We start from the raw sequence: 21,036 nt of genomic DNA on the forward strand, positions 1-21,036 counted from the left end.
TACATAAAAGACTAAGAAAGCACTTGCGTGAAATGTTTGCACATCATTTAAATATTCATTTCCATTAATTTATTCATAGCCGTAAAGTTTATTACCTAGAATATAGCGTCATAGAAGTTTAGAGCCGGAAGACACCAGAGAAATAATCTCCTTTCAGCACCTCATTTTACAGCTGAGGGGACTGGGGTGAGGCATTCAGGAGACACCCCAAGGTCAAGTCTGGAAGAGACACTAAGGAACCTAAAGCTGTGGACAGACAAATGTTGTGGCCTCTGTCAAATGCAGCTGTATACAGCAGAGAACCTGTCTCAGTTCTGCCATCACCAGACACTCTATTTCTCAGTAAGGTTTCCTATTCGTCATGGAGTCAGATCCTATACCATGCCAGCCCGGAACAGGCTTCTGGAGAACTGGATGGTTCAGACACAACAGAGCTGTGGGATAGAGAGACTGAACACACAAGCACATGCATACATAATTGTAAGAATTGTGCAGAAGGCTCCAGGGCAAAAACACAAGCTCCGCCCTGGAGAACAGACATGAGAGGTCAGGGCACGGAGGAGCCCAGCCTTGTTTTCCTTGAAGTTGGAGGAAGGAGAAGCAGAAGCAAGCCATTGCAAGGGTTTTTCTAAATGGTTTCTTCAGGGTACACATGATTTTTTTTTAAAATCCACCTGGAAGACTAAGGGGGTGGAACAGGGGAGCCCATCATCATCAAGGCAGGTCACTGAGGGACTGGATCACTCACCTCCCACCTGTCATCTCCTGAGACATCTATTTCTGCACACGTGGGGGGAGGGTAAGATTTTAAATATGCTTATGTGAAGAAAATTACTCATGATTTCTGAAACTCAAGTTTAACTGGGTGTCCTATATTTGATAAGACAGCCCTAGGGGCACTGGGGTAGCTAGAACAACTGCGTAGCCCGAGGGACCCCGGCCTCTCTTTGCTAAAAGAAGGGCTGAGCAGGTATTGGACCAAGGCACTTTCGCCATGGTGACAAGAAGATTTTTTTAGGGATAAATGACATAAGGGCCAGGTTAGAGGCTGAGGAGGGGTTAGCTTTATGGGGATGGGAACACATCTGGGGGGAGGCAGAAGAAAGGTGTCCAAGTAAGGTACATGGAGTATCTCATGCCTAGAGTCCCCTTTGTGCTGTTAACTCCAGCTTGGGTCTCAGCATTTAGGGGTGACTGGCAGGTCTGGATGGCATTCTCAAGGTGGAATTATAGTGAGTACTTTTGGGTGATTTATATATGCCTGGCAATGAGCTCAAATAGCATGTGACCTCATTAGATATCCCCTCTGTCCCTAGGCTAGAGACAGCAGAGGCAGGATTCGAACCCACACCCGCACCAACTGGTGTTCAATTTGCAAGTAAATCTTTGGTGGGGTGAACCACGTGTTCCTACTCCCCTCGGTTGAAACCCCAAATGGGAATTTCAGGAGGAATGTATACTTTTCTTAGCGTATGTATATTGTGACAAATGGCTGAAAACAGGAGCCAGAGTATCCAGGAGTGAGCGCCCCAGGGACCGTCATTAGTTCCTGTGACTACAGTGTGCCCTTCCCAAATTCCATTCAGTAGAATCCAAGAGGAGGGCACACTGAGTTAGGGTGACCTACATATCCAATGATGGGCGATTTTCATAAGGGAAAGGCGATTGGAAGAGGCCCCAGCCCATGTGCATGTGAACTATTCAGGAACAGGTTTGTGAACATGGACGAGAGTAACTCTGACATAAGCCAAGGAACGGCAAGGATGCAGAACGAGAGTCAGGAAGAATTCTCCTATAGAGCCTCTGAGGGAGCCCAGCCCTGTGAGCACCTTCATTCCGAAATCAGGGACCTCTGAACTGCGGAAGAGCCCATTTCTGCTGGTGTGAGCCGCTCGCCGTGTGGGATTTTGCTACCTGACCCAGAAGAATAAACTCTTAAACTACGAGTTCCCGGTATGTACCCTCCTGCCAAATTAACCAACAGCCCCAGGCAGGATTGCGGCAGACCAAACAGTGAGAGGTCATGGACGGAGGTGAGAGATAGCTCAATGCCTCCCTTTACCTCTACTTCTTGATGACCCAGAGGGCAGTGCTCAGAGAAAGACAGCATCAGGCACATCTTGAGGGAAGGCAGACCACCCGCAGGATTACAGCAACAGGAGTGAGATTTGCCTTCCCAGCAAAGCCATATGTTGGTCTTCACCCTACTTTGATGAACCCATGTATCTCCCATCAGGAAAGGGACTTGTCCCCACAGGGCAGATACTCTACTCCCATTCAGCTACCTTGGAAACCTAATAGCTTCTTATCTTTATATTCCTTGGTCCCCAGGGCTGTTGGTGCACAGTGCTGCTGTCCTCTTTGATCAGACCTTTTTTCCCCCAAGTCATTTCTCCACCAGTATAAGCACAATTCATAGAGGTGCACGTAAGAAATTGGTGAGGGAGGTACTAATTCCTTGAAACTATCCCTCAACTATGAAGCAAGGGAGGCCACTCAGGGTATGAGCCACTCAGCTAGAGGCCGGAGGGAGGCCAGGAAGTAAACCGTACAACTGCTTTTGTGACCAGCAAGACACAGCTTGCCTTCAAGCTACTTAGCAACCACACCAAATCCTCAGTGGCCATCAGTTACTCCACATTCAGAGTCCAGAGACTCAATACAAGCCAGTAACTAAGGTAAAGTCTCACCAGGGATCAACAAATGACACAAGGGTATGTGCCTGGAGACGGTCCCTGGATAGCCTCCGGTCCTACCTTGGACCTTGAACCAAGAGAACCCTCCAAGGATTAAAGGACCAGGGTAGAGACTTCCAGCTGGTATAGAGAAAGATGAGGTCACAGAGGAAAGACCGCATAGGCTCTGAATTGTTTAAGTGGCCAACAAAAGAGCGAACACATATGTAAGTTCAGCAGAGAGGTCTTTATCTTTGAAAGGGAGAGAAAGAAACACTCTGTCTGCTGTAAGTAACCACGATTAGCATGTGTGTGCCTCCCGGTCTTTTTTTCTGTCCTCCTGCTGCGATCACCCACCTCCACACATCTGGGATGCTGCGTCGAAATTTTCTTGACATACATCCCATCTTGTTGTTACAAAGACTTCGCTGCCGTTCTTATTGGAGGAAATGCATCCGCTTATCCTCTTCCGTACCATTGAGCATTTAAATGGTTTTAAATACTTTTGCTGTCAGAAAGAGTGTTCTGATAAACATCTCTGTGCATAAAGCAGTTTCCACAGTTCCCATTATGCCCTTAGGATAGATTCCCAGAAATGGAATTACTAGGTCAAAGGTTGGGCACAATTTTTTTCTAAAGGTTCCTGAGTCATATTGCCAAATTGCTTTTCCAAAAGATTGGTCGCAATTTAAATGAGCAAAATCAGCCTTTAAGAGTCTGGTTTCTTTGAGCCAGTATTGAATGCATATTCTTTTTTTAAAAAAAAAATCATTCCTAATACAATAAACAAACAAGTGGCAAGTTATTGTTGGTTTGGGGGCTTATTGTTTAATGCCCGAAAGAGGGAGAATTGGAGACTCTGAAGAAAGAGCAAAAATTTAATTTGTGACATTCACCTGGCCATTTGGATCAGATGCCATCCATCTAAAGAGATTTCCATACATTTGTGGAGGAAAGCATGCTTTGGGAGATGGGGTGGTAGCATCTTCTGGAGGTGATGCTCTCTCAGAACTGGGCCCCCACTTGCAACTCTCGAGTTTCTGTAGCTGCCTTGTAGTTAGCAAGTTACACAAGCAAGCATCAACGCTGGTCAGGGACCCCGCTGTTCAAATGGTGTCGCCACTGCAGTCTCATCAGGTAACGGTTATAATCACTTGCCAAAGGTACACGTGTAGAAAACAGTCCAGCAAGGACCGGAACTGGTCAGGAGAGAGGTCAGCACACCGCCCACTTCCCCACATCACCCTTGGAAATGTGACTCACAGTGACAAGCTTCTCTGAGACACTAAACGACTATGTCCTTGAAGGCAGGGCCTGGTAGCCACACATCAGAAGCATGGCAGTCTTCCTTCCATGGACGACCCTTTCTGTACTTCCACAGTGCCCAGGGTGTATGGTGACCTCTTGCCAGGAACTCTTATTAACAGCGGCATCTATTTCACATGGTGCCCAGAGCAAAAGACCCTGCATTCATATCCCGTGGACACTATAATAAATCTCCAGAAGCTAGGTAGTTGAAAATAGGTATTTGTGAACTCGTGTTTGGGAGCTAAGGAACCTGAACGTGCTGCTGTTGCTAGAGACTTTAATAGAGGGTGATTCATTCCTATCCTGGCTTCTGCTAGGTCTCACCGTTCCTTGACTTGTAGTGGCACTAATCGAGTCTCTGTTTCTGTGGTCTCATGGTCTCTTCTGCTTTGATCAGTCTGAAATTTTCCTCTGCCTTTGGTGTGTGTGTGTGTGTGTGTGTGTGTGTGTGTGTGTGTGTGTGTGTGTTGCATGTGCCCTAAGGCCAGAGGTCAGCTCAGGTCCTCCCTCAGACACCATCTCCATTTATTTTACTGAGACAGGGAGGGTCTTTCATTGGCTTAGAACTCTCCAAATAGGTCAAGCTTGCTTTAAAGAAAAAGTCAGCTGAACTCCAAAGGTATCCGTAGTGTTCTCATGACTTAGGTGGAGGTGACATCACGAGGCTCCTTCCTTAGGAAGGTAACCCAGATTCTCACTTTGCATGACATCTTGAGATCATGAAACCATCCCAGGAAATATGAAATGGTATCTGAGAGGGGTTGGGTTGTGGTCATAGTTCAAAGATTGCATCAAGGGGTCTCCCCAGTGTGTGTGTATGTGTGTTCGTGTGCCTGTGCATGCGTGCCTCTGTGTGTGTGTGTGTGTGTGTGCCTGTGTATGTGTGCATGCCTATGTATGTGTGTGCCTATTTATGTGTGCATGCCTATGTGTATATGTGTGTGTGCCTGTGTATGTATGCATGCCTATGTGTGTGTGTGTGCCTGTGTATGTATGCATGCCTATGTGTGTATGTGTGTGTGTGCCTGTGTATGTATGCATGCCTATGTGTGTATGTGTGTGTGTGCCTGTGTATGTGTCCATGCCTATGTGTGTGTGTGTATGTGCGCCTGTGTATGTGTGCATGCCTATGTGTGTATGTGTGTGTGTGCCTGTGTATGTGTGCATGCCTATGTGTGTGTGTGTGCGTGTATGTGTGTGTGCCTGTATATGTGTGTGAGTATGTGTGTGTGTGTGTGCCTGTGTATTGTGCATGCCTATGTGTGTGTGTGTGTGTATGTGTGTGTGTATGTGTGTGTGCATGCCTATGTGTGTGTTGGGGGGGGGTAATTCTATCTGCTTCCCCAGGGAAGCAGGCATTGGTAAATTACTGAGAAGAAAGAGTCTCCAAATTCTACACCATGCTAGGATTCTGAAGGCACTAGATCGTGCTGGGAACCATTCCATTCATCCTCAAAAGCAGCCTCTCATCTCTAATAATAAATAAACCGAACATCGGATATTAAAACAATTTATCCTCAGCATTGGAAAAGAGGTTGTGTTGTGTGTGTTTGAGTGTGTGTGTATGTTGTGTGGAATATCCAACCCACACCCACACCCCCCAGTATCCCACCCCCAGTAACTCTAATACTCAACAAATCCAACCAATATGTTACAGATTTAATACAGCATCAGGCTCCCCCAGGTACAATAAAATACCAAGTTAAGAGTATTAATTCCTCACCAGCCGGATGGGTCCCAGCTGTGCACACGCGTGTGGGGCGTGAGGGTGTACGCTCAGCGGGTGCAGGTGCTGACGGCGCTGTTCCACCTCGGAGCACGCGGGCCGGGAACACAGCTGTTTCTCAAATCCTCCGCCACTCGCTGCAAGCCCTCTATGAAGTTGTGCTGCCTCTGGGTACAATTAAAAGCTGTATATACATTTCACCAGGTAGTGTTAGAAATTTAGGCTGAGCCAAAAAAACGGAAAGAGAGAAGGTGGGAGGGAGAGAGAAACGACTCCCTCGTTAAGGCTGGCATTAACCTCCTTACCCTGCCTATTGAAGCAATAAAGCTTCCAAATGCCTCATGGTCTCCAGTGTTAGGAGCGGAGAGTTGGGGCGTGGAAAAGGTGTTAGAGAGGAGCCTCCCCATCTTCCTCCTGTTCCTTCCGTTCTTCCCTCTTTCCTGTTTCCCCTTTCTTCTTTCTTGCCTCGTTTTCTCTTCCTCCCTCCCTCCCTTCCTTTTTTCTTTCTTCTTTCTCCCTTCCTCTCTCCTTCTATTTTTCCCTTCCCTCCATCTCCTTCTCTTTCTTTTCTTTCCCCATTTCTGCATTCTTCTTTCCTCTTTCTCTCCTCTTTTCCCACTTCACCTCCCTCCCTGTCTCTTATTCCTTCCTCTCTCCTTCCCTCTTCTTTCTCTCTCTCTCCTTACCAATTCTTTGCTTACATCTCCCCTTCTCTTTGCTTCTGCCTCAGCATCCAGGCCCTTCGCTGTGGAAACCTCTAAGCCTAAGCCAAGGAAGATACAATTAGAAGAGCCAAGTTGACGGTGGAAGGCCTGGGTCTGGTGCACCTTTTGGGGAGAAAGGTCACAATACTTCACTTACTTCTGGCTTCACCTTGGGAATCTGACTGATTTTACAGCGTGGGCTTCCTTCTGTGGCTGCCCCATGTAGTAAGTCTCCTGGAGCCCAGCTGGGGCTCCATGGGGCAAAGATAGTGACTAACTCTGTTCTGTGGCCCCAACATCCACAGAGTCACTGCTCCCAATGCAGGAACCAAGAGCCACTCTGGTCTTCCTTTGTCTTCACGAACACAAAGAAAACCTGAACTTTCCAAAGAGGATCTCCTCCCACAGGAGGAGGAGGCCAAATCCTGTCATTGTATGCCTGTGCCTGGCCAGTGGTTTCAATCACAGTCCTGCTGTAGATGAGAGAAAAGGGCGGGGCCAGGAAAGCCACAGTGTCCCATCAGCAAAGTGAGCTGGACATGCGTGAAGCCTGGTGGGAATTCACTGTCTCTGAATTCACTGTCTCTGGCCTTAGAAGAGGACATAAGAGCTACGGATCTAGGCATGGATGCCTTTTTAGAGTATAGAGGCAGATATAGCTGGGGCTATAGGATGCTATGAAGCTTAACACCTTACCCTGCAAAACTGGTTTCGATGCATCCACCTTGCCGTGGAAAACAATGCTGGCAGATGAAGAAACACTGCGTGCGTGCGTGCGTGCGTGCGTGCGTGCGTGCGTGCGTATAAGCCAGTGATAGGCGTCAAATATCTTCCTTGACCACTCTCTACCTTAGGTTTTGAGATAGGGTCCCTCTCTAAGCCTAGTGTAACCTGACTCAGTTGGGGTGTCTGTCCAATGATGGCCCATGATCTACCTGTCACTGTCCATATATCGAATTTCAGTGGGTGCCGCTCCTCATCTTTGGGCAGCGAGTGCTTTCATCCTGTTCCCAGACACTGTGGTGGGCTCACCCTTGTATAAGTTCTCCATCGCTCCATGACAGTATATTTTTCCCCAAATTAGTGAATGATGACATTGAGACCCCGTAGGAACCAACAACCCTTTGGTGGCCCTGTTCCGTAGGAAGCAGAGACTGTGATCAAAATAGCTTGAGTCCCAGTCTCTAGGATTTCTCCCTCCCGTACCTTTCTCAGACAGTGTGATATAGAATCCAAAGCCTCACCTGTCAGCTGTGGGAACATGAAGTAAAGGGAGTGAACTGAATTAATGCCAGTTAAAAGCAGAAGTACTATAAAGAATCCTGTCAGACAGCATTCTTGATCCTGGGAAAATTCATACCCCCTCACCATCCGATTAACGAATCAAGTAGAATAGATTGATGCATGGCAGCCACCCTTTAGAAGTAGGCAGTGTCGGTGGTCTGATTAAACCAATACCCTCCCTGGCTCTCCTGCTTGCCTGGATTCACAAGCGAATCAGTGCCATTAGGAGAAATTACTCCGAGAGGCCCAGCAAAGCACAGCTAAATAAACTCTGCCATCTCCAACCCTGCGATTGTCTTATTAAATAATCTCGTTCCGTTTAAGTGTGGACCAGGAGCTCCTGCCTCCGAAAGCCCGCCTGATTAACTATAGCCTTGGCCTCCAGTTGATTTTATAAACTTCGGATGGTGCCCCAGAGGGCAAAGCTTCCTGTTGTCAATTCTGCCTGTTGCTATAGATACCGAACTCCACAATCAGTAATTAGAGCATGCCCCCTGCCCCAGAACTGGTCAAATGGTGCGGCATGCTTGGCAAATGGTCTTAAAAGCACCGCACTGGAGTGGAAGTCGATCTCCAATAGTGACAGGGTTTGTTTTATTCATAGACTTGAAGGGAAAAAAGAAAGACTAGTTTATTGGAAAGCATAGTGGGACGTAAGTAATCATCGTGGCTTTTATTTTGAAACAAGTCTCATATAGCCTAGTTTGGCCTTGAACTCCCCGAGTAGCACAGGGTGACCTTGAATGTTTGATCCTCTTGACTCCACCTCTCAAGTGCTGGGATCATCTATTCCCAATGTGTGTGGTGCTGGGGACCAAGTTCTGGGCTCCCTTCATGAACGCTCAGCAAGCATTCTTCCAACTGAGCTACATCCCAGCTCTCCTAACAATGCAACCGAGCTGAGTTAGTTTCCTTATTGGGGGCGGGGGTTGTTAATGACAGGAAACGAAGGTCATTCAAAGACCACCTTACCTGACATGCCCTGTGAAAGTTGGGGTCCATCTCTCCATATCTTTCCTGTGGAGCCCTGAGTGCGGTCCTCAGCCCTCTTCCATCGTTGTCACTGTTGGTGGCAGAAGGGAGGCGGCAGATAGGTTTATGCTATTTAGTGTAGGGAAGCAGGCCTTGATGTGTGTGTCTTAATGCACTTTGACCAAGGCGGTCTGAAGTGCTTACCAAATGTGCAACCATAGACGTTTTCTTGAAACCAAAACCAGTGCAGCTCCCCAAAGAGGAGAAGAGTGAGAAGGAAGGTTCACGAAAGCTTGTTGGATGCTGGTGGATGTTAATTAAAGATGGCGGCGCTGACCTCATTTCTAAACGGGAGAAAACAAATTCTCAGAGAATAATTGACTTTCCCAAAATTGCTCGTTTTCTTGTCACACATCTGGGATTAAAATCTATTTCTTTCCGACTCCAAATATACACTTATTTTTTTCTAGAGGAATATTTCTCCCAAAGTATTTGGGGCTCTCTGCTCTGCCCATTTTTCAGTTTGAAAATCAATTCCGAAGTTCCAAATGATGCATATTTAAACTCGTGTTAAAATTTCCTCACAAACACTCCATTGCCGGCATGGTCTGCCAGGCTGAAAATCTCATCGACGTTTCCAAAGTGCCGTCAATTGTATTTTTGACTCCTTTAAAACCTGCCTAATTGCCTTGTTGATTTCAAACACCCTGAGAATGCTTCCCAAATGCTTACAACATCCAATAGTGTGGGGAGATAAATGGTTTGCAAGGATGATTTGGGACATGCAAATGAAGCTTCCAGAAGAGAGTATGTTACCTAAATCCTGACCTGATAACAGCTAGGGAATCTGGCCATGTTTCAAGCGACATTTTCTTATGAGATGACTAACAGCAAGTCTGAGATGAAGTAGACTTCAGCCTGCATCCAACTGCAGAGAGATTAGCTTTAACCGGAGTTCAGTGTGTCATTGTGTCTCCCAATGGGACAGATTCTGGGCAAGACTCCATTTGGATGGGGGTACTTCACAGCTTTAACAGGGAGAGGTCTTGAGAGCGACCATCATGCCCATCGTTCTAAGGGCAGAGAGAAAATATGCCAAATGCATATTACTACAGTTACCGATAACAGTACCAGTACACACTTTAAATACGTTTACTTTCGTGTATTATTCCTACCATAATTCCTACCTCAGAGAAGTATCATTATCTCTTCGTTACCTTAAGTTCCTTTTTCACTTGTCAAATATTTACTGGATTTCCCTATGAATACACACACACACACACACACACACACACACACGTACATGCATATACACAAAGAAACAGCAATACAGAGATATGCACAGAGAAAGACAGAGACAAAGAGCGAGGGAGGAATGGAAGGGGGCAGGAAGGGAAGCAGCTAATCTTTGGAGTCAGATAGAACTTAATTTGGAAAGGCAGGAGAATCATATTAACAGAAGGACAGAAGAATGGTTACCAAGGTGAAAAAAGGACAGACAAGTAAGTATTCACGATAGGTTACTCAGCTCCAGGAAATGGACGTACAGAATACCGTACATCCAGCAGGTAGGAAAGCCGAACTGGGAGGTCAGAGGTGGACCCTGAACTCCAAACAATGGAACTAAGACAGAAGGAATCCCAGGGGGATTGGGGATCTCTGTGTGCAAGCTAATGGAAGCTGAAGGTAGAACAGTGTGCCTGCCCCGTCTAGGGAAGGTACAACATAGGCAATGCCTTTTTAAAAACTTGGATTTAGTTTTTAAGTTTAAGATTGAGAAATACATGCAGGGGCCAGAGATACTGCTCAGTGGTCAGAGGGGCTCGTTGTCTTGGAGAAGACGAGTCAGATTCCCAGCAACCACCTTGGGCAGCTCACAGCCACTTATCATTGTTGCTCCAGGGGGCGTGACACTCTCTTCTGGCCTCCCCTGCACTTGCTGCACATACGCTCACACCTTTATGAAGCTGCATGCATGTATGTGCACACACACATGCACACACGCATGTGCACACACGCACACATACAGCATAGAAACATTTTAAAGTAAAGATGAGATGTGTGGTTAAAATATTTACTTTTGAATAGAAATGTCTTCCTGTGGTTAAATATAAAAAAGTAGACGACAAAAGACAGCATGTGGATGTGTCTATGTATCTATCTATACATCGTTCTTATACATGTACATATATTCTACCCTACAGAATCTCCAAATTCCTTCTTGCCTACTCTTCTCCTGAACCTCTGTTATCATTTCTCTGTGCATCTCATAGACACCTCTATGCAGTGATGCGGTGATGTGTTATTCTGTTAATGTTCTCCCTGTCCTATAATACTTCATTTCTTCCACGTGACAATATATCTTAGGGGTGGCCCCAAATCAGCATAGAAATGATGTCTTCATTTTTTTTTAACAACTGGCGACTATGTCCCCGCACGGATATTTCATAATTCACTGAACTACTTCCCTGTTGATGACATCTGGGTTGTTCCCAATCTCCTGCCCTTGCAAATTGTGCTGCCACAGGTAACCTCTTGCAGAAGGCATTTCCCACGCTTCTGAGCAGATTTGCAGGATGGAGCCTAGAGATGCACGCATTGGTCATTTTTTATAGATGGAGACCGGTTGTCCTGCGCAAAGGATGCTCTGCTTGCCATTCCCATTGTACAGAATAGGACAGGGAGAGTAATACTTCTTGGCCTCCTCCCTTGGGCGGAGATGGGGAGACTATGTTGTAGGAAGCTAGTGCATGGCCCCTGAATATCCTTAAGGAGAAACGTTGGGGCCACAGAAGATGTACCTGAAGAGTAAAGCACACTGAAGGCCACACAGAGCAGACTGAAGGCCACACATCTATGTAATGTGCCTTTGTCCACAGGGCAGTGTGTTTGTCCTGGGCTGATGTACAAGCGAGAGAAGAAAAAGGCATCAGATAGGCTTGCTGCTGAGGAGGAATTGGGAGTGACTTATGAGGCAGGGGAATGCTGACAGTTATTTTGACCCTACTCAGTGCTGTTATCCAATAAGAAGGAAAGACAGAGAGATGGGGAAGATGGTGCCACGGTGAGCAAGAAACCTTCTGTTCTTTCTGGAAACCCCTTTTACCTTGGCCCTATTCAGAGATCTTGCCTACCATGCCAACCCATGGTAGACTATCATGCACCTAATTTCGCGAGTCCCAAATCTCTAAAAAGCAAACCAGTTCTTAAAAATAATAGGTTTAATAGCTGAAATACATTTTCTAAATGCTCCCAGAAACCTCATAAAGCCCTTATTGTTCCTGTCACAGGTAAGAAAATTGAGGGTCAATAGAGAGGTTAAATGGTTCTGCCAGGTTCACACAGCTGTTGTGTGGTTGAACAGATTAGACCGGGTTTCTTTTCCGTCCTAGGCTTTCTGACTTGTTGACTCCAGCAGTAGCTAGGGTGGGTAGAAGGGGCAGGGGGTTTATTTTCCAAAATGGATTTCACCAAACTGGAGGAATCTAGTCCACAACAACCAAATGGTTTCTCAACCATTAGGGTGAGTACATCTGATTGAATTTGAAAAGTACATTTGTAAACTGGCAGGGGTGGGTTTGAAATCAGCAGCTAGAGAGCTAAGCAGAGAGGCTGCATATCTTTCCATCAGTTAGTTCACAATTCGACCAGGAAAATAAAAAGTGGCCCCAGTGAAGGTTTGGATTCCATTGCCAGTCAGGAAACCCAGGCTGGCATCCCGTATCTCACACATAGGCACAACTGTAAGCCAATGTGAGGCAAGCCAGAGCCAAAGGCCTGGTCACCCTTCTCTGGGTTAAAGATGTAATTTTCTGTATGCTAACAGAGAATTCTAGATCTCTGTCTCTGCAGAATGGCTTTGCAGATGGGGTCACACATTTTGAGGCAAAGAGAATGAGCTGGTCCCGAGTTTATAAACTTTTGGGTTCAAAGTTAAGATGTAGTTTGTGTAAGTTGTATATGAAGGAACGCTCACTTCTAACTATCTGATTTTTAAAATAGTAACAAAATTAGTGAATGGTCGTACTTTAAAGCTGCATACATTAATTTTAGACCGCAGAAAACAATGTTTTTGCTGACAGGAGCTGGAAATAGATGTCTCCTGAGAGGCACAGCCAGAGCATGTCAAATACAGAGGCGAATGCTAGCAGCAAACCACTGAACTGAGAACAGGACCCTTGTTGGAGGAATTAGAGAAAGGACTGAAAGAGCTGAAGGGGCTTGCGACCCCATAAGAATAACAATGACAACCAACCAGAGCTCCCAGGGACTAAACCACTACCCAAAGACTATACATGGATTGACCCATGGCTCTAGCTGCATATGTAGCAGAGGATGGCCTTGTAGGGCACCAATGGGAGGAGAAACCCTTGGTCCTGCCAAGGCTGGAACCCCCCCAGTGTAGGGGAATATTGGGGGTGCAGATGCGGAGGGGAACACCCGTATAGAAGAAGGGGAGGGAGGTGGGATAGGGGGCTTATGGACGGGAAACTGGGAAAGGAAATAACATTTGAAATGTAAATAAAAAATATGTCCAACAAAAAAAGAAAACAATGCTTTGTATGTAATAGGACTGATACTTTAGACATTGTGATGGCTTAACACCTAAGATGTCAGGGACACTTCCTTAAAAAATTTAAGTGTTTAATTCAAAAATTAAGCATATGAATATTCTCCCTCCTTGTGTGTCTGTGTACCATATGCTTGTCCAGTGCCAGTGGAGGTCAGCCAAGGGTGCCAGATCCCCTGGAACTGGAGTTACAGATAGTTATGAGCTGCTACTTGGGAGTAGAAATGGAACCTGGGTCCTCTGAAAGACCACCAGTGCACTTACCTCTTACTCAATGTCTCCAGCCCCCTTTACATGTTTTATCAGCATATATTAGTTATAATTAGTGATGGGTATGCGTTTATAATGTACTTTGGTTGTAGTCACCCCTCTTGATCTCCCCATGCCATAGTTTAATTTCTGTTGCTGAGATAAAATACCCTGAAAAAAGAGGCTTTTTAATATATCCATATGTGTTTGTATACACACACACACAACACACACACACACACACACACATTTTTAAGTACTTACTGTAGTGACTGCTACTCAACCCTGAGAAGATTACACTGTACAAGGAAATATTAAATAATAGCAAACATTACAGCTAGTATGACTTATACATCAGTGCATTTGTATGTATACAAAATGAAGATCAGGTCCTGAAGAGGCTGGGAAGATTCTCTCTCATGCATGAGGTTACTTAGTGCTTCCTAGAGGTTCTTTGGGAAGACTTAAAAACCAAGAGTCAGGATTGCAGGGCCCTTGCCTGTCCTGTTTGACGTTCTCTTCCCACTCAGGGGGATACACTATGGTCTCATGGTCTACACTCCAATGGCTGGTCAGTTAGGCACCCCAATAGCAAATGAACTCAGAGTAAACTGGGACTCAAAAAGTGCTTCCGGTCTGGGCTTCGTCCAAATGGGAATCCTCAGAGTGTGGAGATGGGTTCTCATGTGACTGTCATTAAGAACGCCAGTTCCCTGGCTGTTCTGATGGATTCTCAAGTTGTAGGGCAATGAGCTACTGCTGGAGGGCTGGCCGGGAGGACCTGGGACCCTTGCAGTAGGAAGGAGCAAGGGTCGAATTCCGGAGACCACAGCCTTCTCAGCCACCAGTAAAGATCCTGAGGTGACGAGCCTCCTATGAACTTGGGAGCCACACATTTCCTTCCCTGTTCCCTACCTCCTAGGTCTTCCTACCACGCAGGATGGTATCTTCTTGAAGGGATGGCAGTCCTAGCAGCCTGCTGATGGCCTATTGAGTCCTAGAGGTCCATTGTACAAGGGATAAACAGAGTACCAAGATCAAAGGAAGAAGTTCTCCTCAAAAGCAGTGTGTGCCCCTGAGAGAGATGGGTGCTTAGGAAGGAAACTTTGCTTGTAAACGAGAAAAAGCAAACGATCCTCCAAACCCAGGAGGATTTGAGGTATTTTACAACTCATCTCCCTACTTAGGAGAGAAAAATTGAACTGCTGTTTGTGGCGTTTTTTGTTTTTTTTTTTTTTTCCTCTCTCAGAAATAAGATCCTTGAGTAGGCTCGAACAACTTAGGAAATTTTAAGCAATGATCCTGGATGGCATTGCCACAGGAATGTCTAGAGTTGAGTACAAGGCTGGCCACCCAGGAGCCCATAAACCAACTTTTGAACCTCGGTGTACTGACTCCAGCCATGTAGTGTTCAGATCATGCTTGAGGGATAGATGTTTTGCTCCTTCCATGGTCTCTTTGTCCGTGAACTGACTTCAAATACTAATTTCAACAGGTGGTTAAGCTGGAGTGAAACCTTTAGTTCTACTACCCAACACATGCAGAAACACACACACACACACACACACACACACACACACACACACATACTGCATGTGATCAAAACAAGCAGCTCTAACACTTTCTCTTCTGTATTGGCAAGCAATCATACCTGTATGTATGGGTACGCGTGCCTGTGCCTGTGTGCACCGGAGTAGAGGTCAAAGGTTAACGCTTGCTCTGCACCTCAATTTTTGAGACAAGGTCTCTCACTAAATCTGAAGCTCGCTGGTTAGGTTATACTGGTTGGCCGTCCAGTCTCAGGAATCTTCCTGTCTCCCCTTCCCAGGGCTGGGCTTACAGGTGTGTGCTCTCTCCCAACCTTCTTGGCGATTCAACTTCATGCTTGCCTAGCAACCACTTTATCCACTAATGCCAGCCAAGCCATTCTCCAGACCCCTGAAAGACTCCACGACCTCACTTGGCTGTATAAGTTTGTTTTTGTCCGTTTTGAGAGTGTTTGGCTGTGTAGCCCTGGCTGGCCTAGAACATGTTATGTACACAAGATTGACCTTGAACTTGTGGTGACCCTCCTTCCTCTGCCTCCTGAGTGCCGAGCAGAGGCATGGGCCATCATCGCCCTTGGCTTTGTCAGTCAAATTTAAGTTTGCAGTCAAAAAGGTAAACTTGAAAGAGCAGACGTCAGCTTTTTCTCAGGCAGGATTAGGTTAACTCTCAGCTTTGGAACCTGTAGGTGATGAATCCTGATTAAGAATAATTCTCTCTTTATAGAACCATTCAGGACAAACAACCTCAAACAGCCACGGGAGGTGTTAAATGAACGCTGCTCTGTCATCCAAAATAACCAGCATTTACTTGGGAAAGAGATTGGCCAAATCTCTCACGATCTTGCAGGAACCATCTGAACTTTGGGTCGTCCTCCACACTGGGTCCTTTTTCTCTCTGTGGTTTCCTTTTGTCCCTCAAACACCCTTTTTATTTTTCCTTAAAAAAATAAGACAACCAAATAAATCCCATATAACCTTTTGAAGTCAGTCCTTATACTGTCATTTGCAAAGTGCTTTACAAAAGTGAAGTGCCTTCATCCTCTCCTTCACCCTCTTCTTTCTAAGTTCAGTTGTGAACGTGCAGCTTGTCCGACGTCCCGACCCTGCTGAAAGAGAGTATCTGGATTGTTGAAGTGGCCAAAAGAAACAGGTCTAACTCTTTATCACATCAATGTGTTTTACACTGGGATTTGAACCAGATAGAGGAGGAGCTGGTTTGTGGTGGGCCTGCTGGCCGGGCCTTTGCCTCAGCTTCCTCAGGGATGCCTGGGGTTTGTTCCTCTCCTTAGATTTCAGAATCCTGGCAGGCAGAAGCCTCAGCGAGATTTTCCTTCTGCCTCCTCATAAAGAAGTTTTTACAAAGAAGTTGCAGGCATGCTGGTAACCTTTCTAGCTTGCTTCTGTCTTCTGACTCTAGGGTACAGCTCCCTCTTCCCCTCCACCCATCCCAGTTAGCATGGTACGCAGTCAAGTTCTTTATTATTAGTTTAACAGCTTTATTTGTATAATCCAGTGAGTGAAGCCATACATTGTACTGAGCTAATGGAATGCATATTGTAATTTCTACCCCCAGTCATCCCCCTGCCCCGACCTTGCCCTTTACCTAGAACCTAGAACATTGTGTTATTTATTTCATGTGTATGACTCTTTTGTCTGCATTTGTATATGTGCCCCATGCACAAGCCTGGTGACTACAGAAGTAGAACAGTGACAAAACCGGATGTAGATCTCTCCTGAGAGACACAGCCAGAATATGGCAAATACATAGGTGAATGCCAGCAGCAAACCACTGAACTGAGAATGGGACCCCTGTTGAAGGAATCAGAGAAAGGACTGAAAGAGCTTGAAGGGGCTCGAGACCCCATATGTACAACAATGCCAACCAACCAGAGCTTCCAGGGACTAAGCCACTACCCAAAGACTATACATGGACTGACCCTGGGCTCCAACCTCATAGGTAGCAATGAATAGCCTAGTAAGAGCACCAGTGGAAGGGGAAGCCCTTGGTCCTGCCAAGACTGAACCCCCAGTGGGCGGTAATGGGGGGAGGATGGGGAGGAGAACACCCATCGAGAAGGGGAGGGAGAGGGGTTAGGGGGATGTTGGCCTGGAAACCGGGAAAGGTAATAACAATTGAAATGTAAATAAGAAATACCCAACTTAATAAAGATGGAGGAAAAAAAAAAAAGGAGTGTCAGATCTCCTGGCACCAGAGTTACAAGCAACCGTGAGCTGCCACATAGATGCTGGGAACCAAATTCTCGGATCCTCTGCAAAAACAGCAAGCGCTCTTGACAATGGAGCCACTTCTCCCTGCTCAGGTAAATCATTTAACAACCCAGGATCTTTCTGGAATTCAAAGGGACTCAGCTTTCCCAGGGAACCCCATTATGTGCTTTTTCAGTGGCTGTGGGTGCATAGATCACTGTCGCTCCCAAACCCTGACCCCTGCTCACACTGCAAGAGGAACAAAAAGTCCTTGAAAAGAAGGTCGTAAAGTTTCGAACAGGAGGTGGGGAAAGAGGTGGCTTTCATTTTCATGTGTTTATACTAAGGCTCTTTACATCAATTTTCCTCTATATTGTTGTTCGTTTATTTGTTTTAATTTTAATGGCATATGCGGTTCGGGTTTTTTTTTTTTTTGATGACACGGAATGAGGCCTTATGAAACGTAAGCCCTACTGTGTGTTCCTGCTGCCCTTGTTCATGGCTGGCACTGGAGTGCTCTACACCGTTTCAGTAGTTTTAAAAGTCAGTACATGCTCCACATTTTCCTAACGGGAGTTAGGCAGACATATTACTTAACTAGGTGTGTAGAATTCGGATAGAACACGGGGCAGTAATGGACTGACCTTGGTCAGTCTCCAGCAAGCGTTTCTCTCCAAAAACCTTCACACTAATTTTTATTTTCAAAATCAGAATTGGTTTCTTTTGATGTTTTCCAAAGGAGAGATTACTATAAAATATGATGAATTCGTACAAGTATTCCAGGAAAAAACAAAAAGGCTGGAGCTTACGCTATCTGTGTAAACAAAAGTGAAGGAGGGGCCTGTTCCATCCTGACTGTGCCTGCCGGAGCCACAATGATGACCAGGCTGTGCTTGTCCAAAGGTTCAGGATGCAACTAGGGTACTATCTCAGCGATGGATGCTTGAGGCCCTGAGTTAAATGTCTAGCACTAGAAAAATAAAAAATAGTCCTAGACTGGCTATAATATAGGTATAGCTCGCTGGTAGAGTATGTGCTTAGCATGGGTAGGAGGCCCTGCGTTCAACCCCCACTCTTGCAAAAAAAAAAAAAAAGTGGAGTGTTAAAGTGATGTCTCAGGAGTTAATAAACACTGGCTGCTCTTGCAGAGGACCAGGGTTCAATTCTTAGCACCCACGTAGTGGCACGCAACCATCCATAACTCTAGTTCTGGGGGATCTAATACCCTCCTCAGGTCTTCAAGGGCCTCAGGATGCACGTGGCACATTACATACATGTAGGTAGTCAGACAGACACATACAATTAAAATCCCAAAATGTAACAATGGGTCATACTGTAAAAGTCCACCAACATTTATTTACCTTTAAAACGTTTTTAATCGGTGTTTTAAAAGCCTAACATTTCAAAATTTCACTCTGCAGTTATGAGTGGGGCTTGCTGATCTCAATATGTTCATCAACTATTTTTCTTCCCCTGCTCTGCCCTGACTTCCTCTGTTCTTGGCCGAGTGTCCTATTCGATTCTTTTCACTTACTGTGGAGAACTTTGTGCACAAGTAGGAAATGAGCCCGATGCCGTCCACTACTTAGATGCATTTCTCTTCAGCATTTGTTTTCCACCGTGAAATTTTTTTTCTTCCCATGCAGCAATGTAAATTTGACATGTTCAAATATAGTTGGACTCCGGGCAGTGAGTTTGAGAGAACATCATTAAAAAGCCTGGTTTTTCAAAAACAAACGAATGCACGGCTGAACGGGAAGGTTAGTTCCTGGGTGTTCATGTGGAGCTCAGGAAAACCAAGAGTATATAGTATCACACTTGATTCCCTGCTCACATCCCATCCCGTGGAAAGCAGGGCTGGCTATGAAAAGCTGACCTTTTGTCCCCAGCTGGTGTGGGGGCATGGATTCCAGGGGCAGGCAGGGAGGGGCTGACTTCTCCTTTCACAGCGTGACTTGAGGCTGTGACTCAGCACATCTCACCCCCTCAGCTTCCAGAAGTGTGATGGAGGCCCCAGTGTCCTGCAAAGCCAATGGTTCCGTGGGTAGATGCCAGCGACCTCTTGGCCTTCCCAGAAAGAACGCAATTCTATTTGTCACATTCTAAAATTATGTGTGCAAACTGTCCAAACTGGAAGATATATCTAACAAGTCAATTGAATTAAATTAATCCTTTCCCCCCATCTTACAGAAACCAGGAAGGGAAATAGAGCCCTGAGGGAGAAAGAGGCGAGGGGACTGAGTGGGGACTATTATGATATTTTATTACCATAAACCGCCAAGGGTCACTTGCAACTCTCATCTACCAGCTAATTCCAATTCTGTTAATATGAATATCCTCTAGCTTCAGGAAGGAAATCCTCGGATTTTATGGGTCTCCCTGGCAGGAGCATTTGACTCTAATATTTCCCTTCTTGTGATACACCGCTTTTACACTGTGTCCCACCCATTAATACCTACAGTAGTATTTCCTCGATGGGCCTCGTAAAAGTCACCATACTTCCTTTCAGGAAGAAATGGGGGAGGCGGGATGGGGGGATCACAGTGAGTCGGTGTTAACAAACTGGATGGTGTTGGTGGAAGGCTTCAAAAACAAATCCAGTGATGTTAGCCTTCATCAAAAATGTTTGCCAAATGCATTTTTTTTGTAATTGTAAGAGCCAGCAGTCTCAATCGTCAGCTTCATTGGAATAAGTAACATCATTGGAGTGTCCATGAGACAACACTGTCTTAGTTAGGGTTTTACGGCTGTGAACAGACACCATGACCAAGGCAAGTCTTAGAAAGGACAACAGTTAATTGGGGCTGGCTTACAGGTTCAGAGGTTCAGTCCATCATCATCAAGGTGGGAACATGGCCGCATCTAGGCATGCATGATTCGGGCAGAGCTGAGAGTTCTGTATTTTCATCTGAAGACTGCTGGTGGAAGATTGATGTCTAGGCAGCTAGGATGAGGGTCTTTAAGCCCACACCCACAGCGACATTCTTACTTCAACAAGGCCACACCTATTCCAACAAGGCCACACCCACTTCAACAAGGCCACACCTACTCCAAGGTCATACAGGACCCACTCCTTCCAGTAGTGCCACACCCTGGGCCAAGCATATGCAAACCACACACACCTTTGGCTATGTCTGTGAGACAGATTCCAGAGAGGTTTAACTGAGCAGGGAACATCCTCCCTACAAGTGGGTGGAACCATCCCTTGCGGTGAGGACCCAGACTAAAGAAGAGAAGAAGCTGAGTATCTTCCTTAATCTCTCTCTGCTTCCTGACTGTCGATGCCATGTGATCCTCTCTGTGCCTCCTTAAACTCTCACTTCCTTAAGTAGTCTCTTCCCAGATGTGTTGTCATAGCAACAGAAAAGTAATCATTGGTACAGCCATCTTTGAAAACTTGAAGACCACGAGCTCATTTAGCATTTACCAATATAATCCCCGTACGAGCAAAGCACGAGATCATTTAAGTGTGAAAATGGGGTAGTGACACCTGTTATCTCGTATGCTAATTAAAATGAATTCAAAACAATGTTCTAGGATGGCAGAAGTTTTAGGGCGGATACTCTTTGGGTTTAGGCTGCCTTCTTTCTTTCCCTCCCTCAGCATGACTCGTTAGCTCCCTTACATTATCTGGAAGCAGCCCTGAATTTCTAGGTGTTCAGTTTGTTGGCTGTTGATTTCGAACGTTGCTGTCATTAGCACAGGCTTCTTATAATGAAGCAGGGGCATCAGTGTGTTGGGAAGAAGCTGGGACTGTTCTCTGTCCCCTCCTCACCCCCTGGCTTGCTTCTCT

The 21,036-nt window shown here is 45.8% G+C and overlaps 1 protein-coding gene and 1 long non-coding RNA gene across 9 annotated transcripts in view; one reads left to right on the forward strand and one right to left on the reverse strand.

The window, feature by feature from the left end:
- Positions 1 to 21,036, forward strand: part of Wwox (WW domain-containing oxidoreductase) — a 930,922-nt gene that overhangs the window by 835,879 nt on the left and 74,007 nt on the right. The window lies entirely within an intron of this gene.
- LOC108348984 (uncharacterized) lies at positions 974 to 21,030 on the reverse strand. Of its 6 annotated transcripts, XR_010060484.1 has the most exons (8): positions 20,057 to 21,030; positions 19,120 to 19,264; positions 8,874 to 16,138; positions 8,670 to 8,760; positions 6,396 to 6,472; positions 5,707 to 5,893; positions 3,572 to 4,108; positions 974 to 3,183 (listed from the first exon to the last, which is right to left on the reverse strand). It is a non-coding gene; the product is annotated as an uncharacterized LOC108348984 (long non-coding RNA). The 6 variants fall into 6 exon arrangements; XR_010060485.1 differs by having other exon boundaries at positions 5,707 to 5,876; positions 8,670 to 16,138; XR_010060483.1 differs by having other exon boundaries at positions 8,670 to 16,138.

Source organism: Rattus norvegicus, chromosome 19, assembly GCF_036323735.1.
Source record: "Rattus norvegicus strain BN/NHsdMcwi chromosome 19, GRCr8, whole genome shotgun sequence".
NCBI classification, from domain to species: Eukaryota; Metazoa; Chordata; class Mammalia; order Rodentia; family Muridae; genus Rattus; species Rattus norvegicus.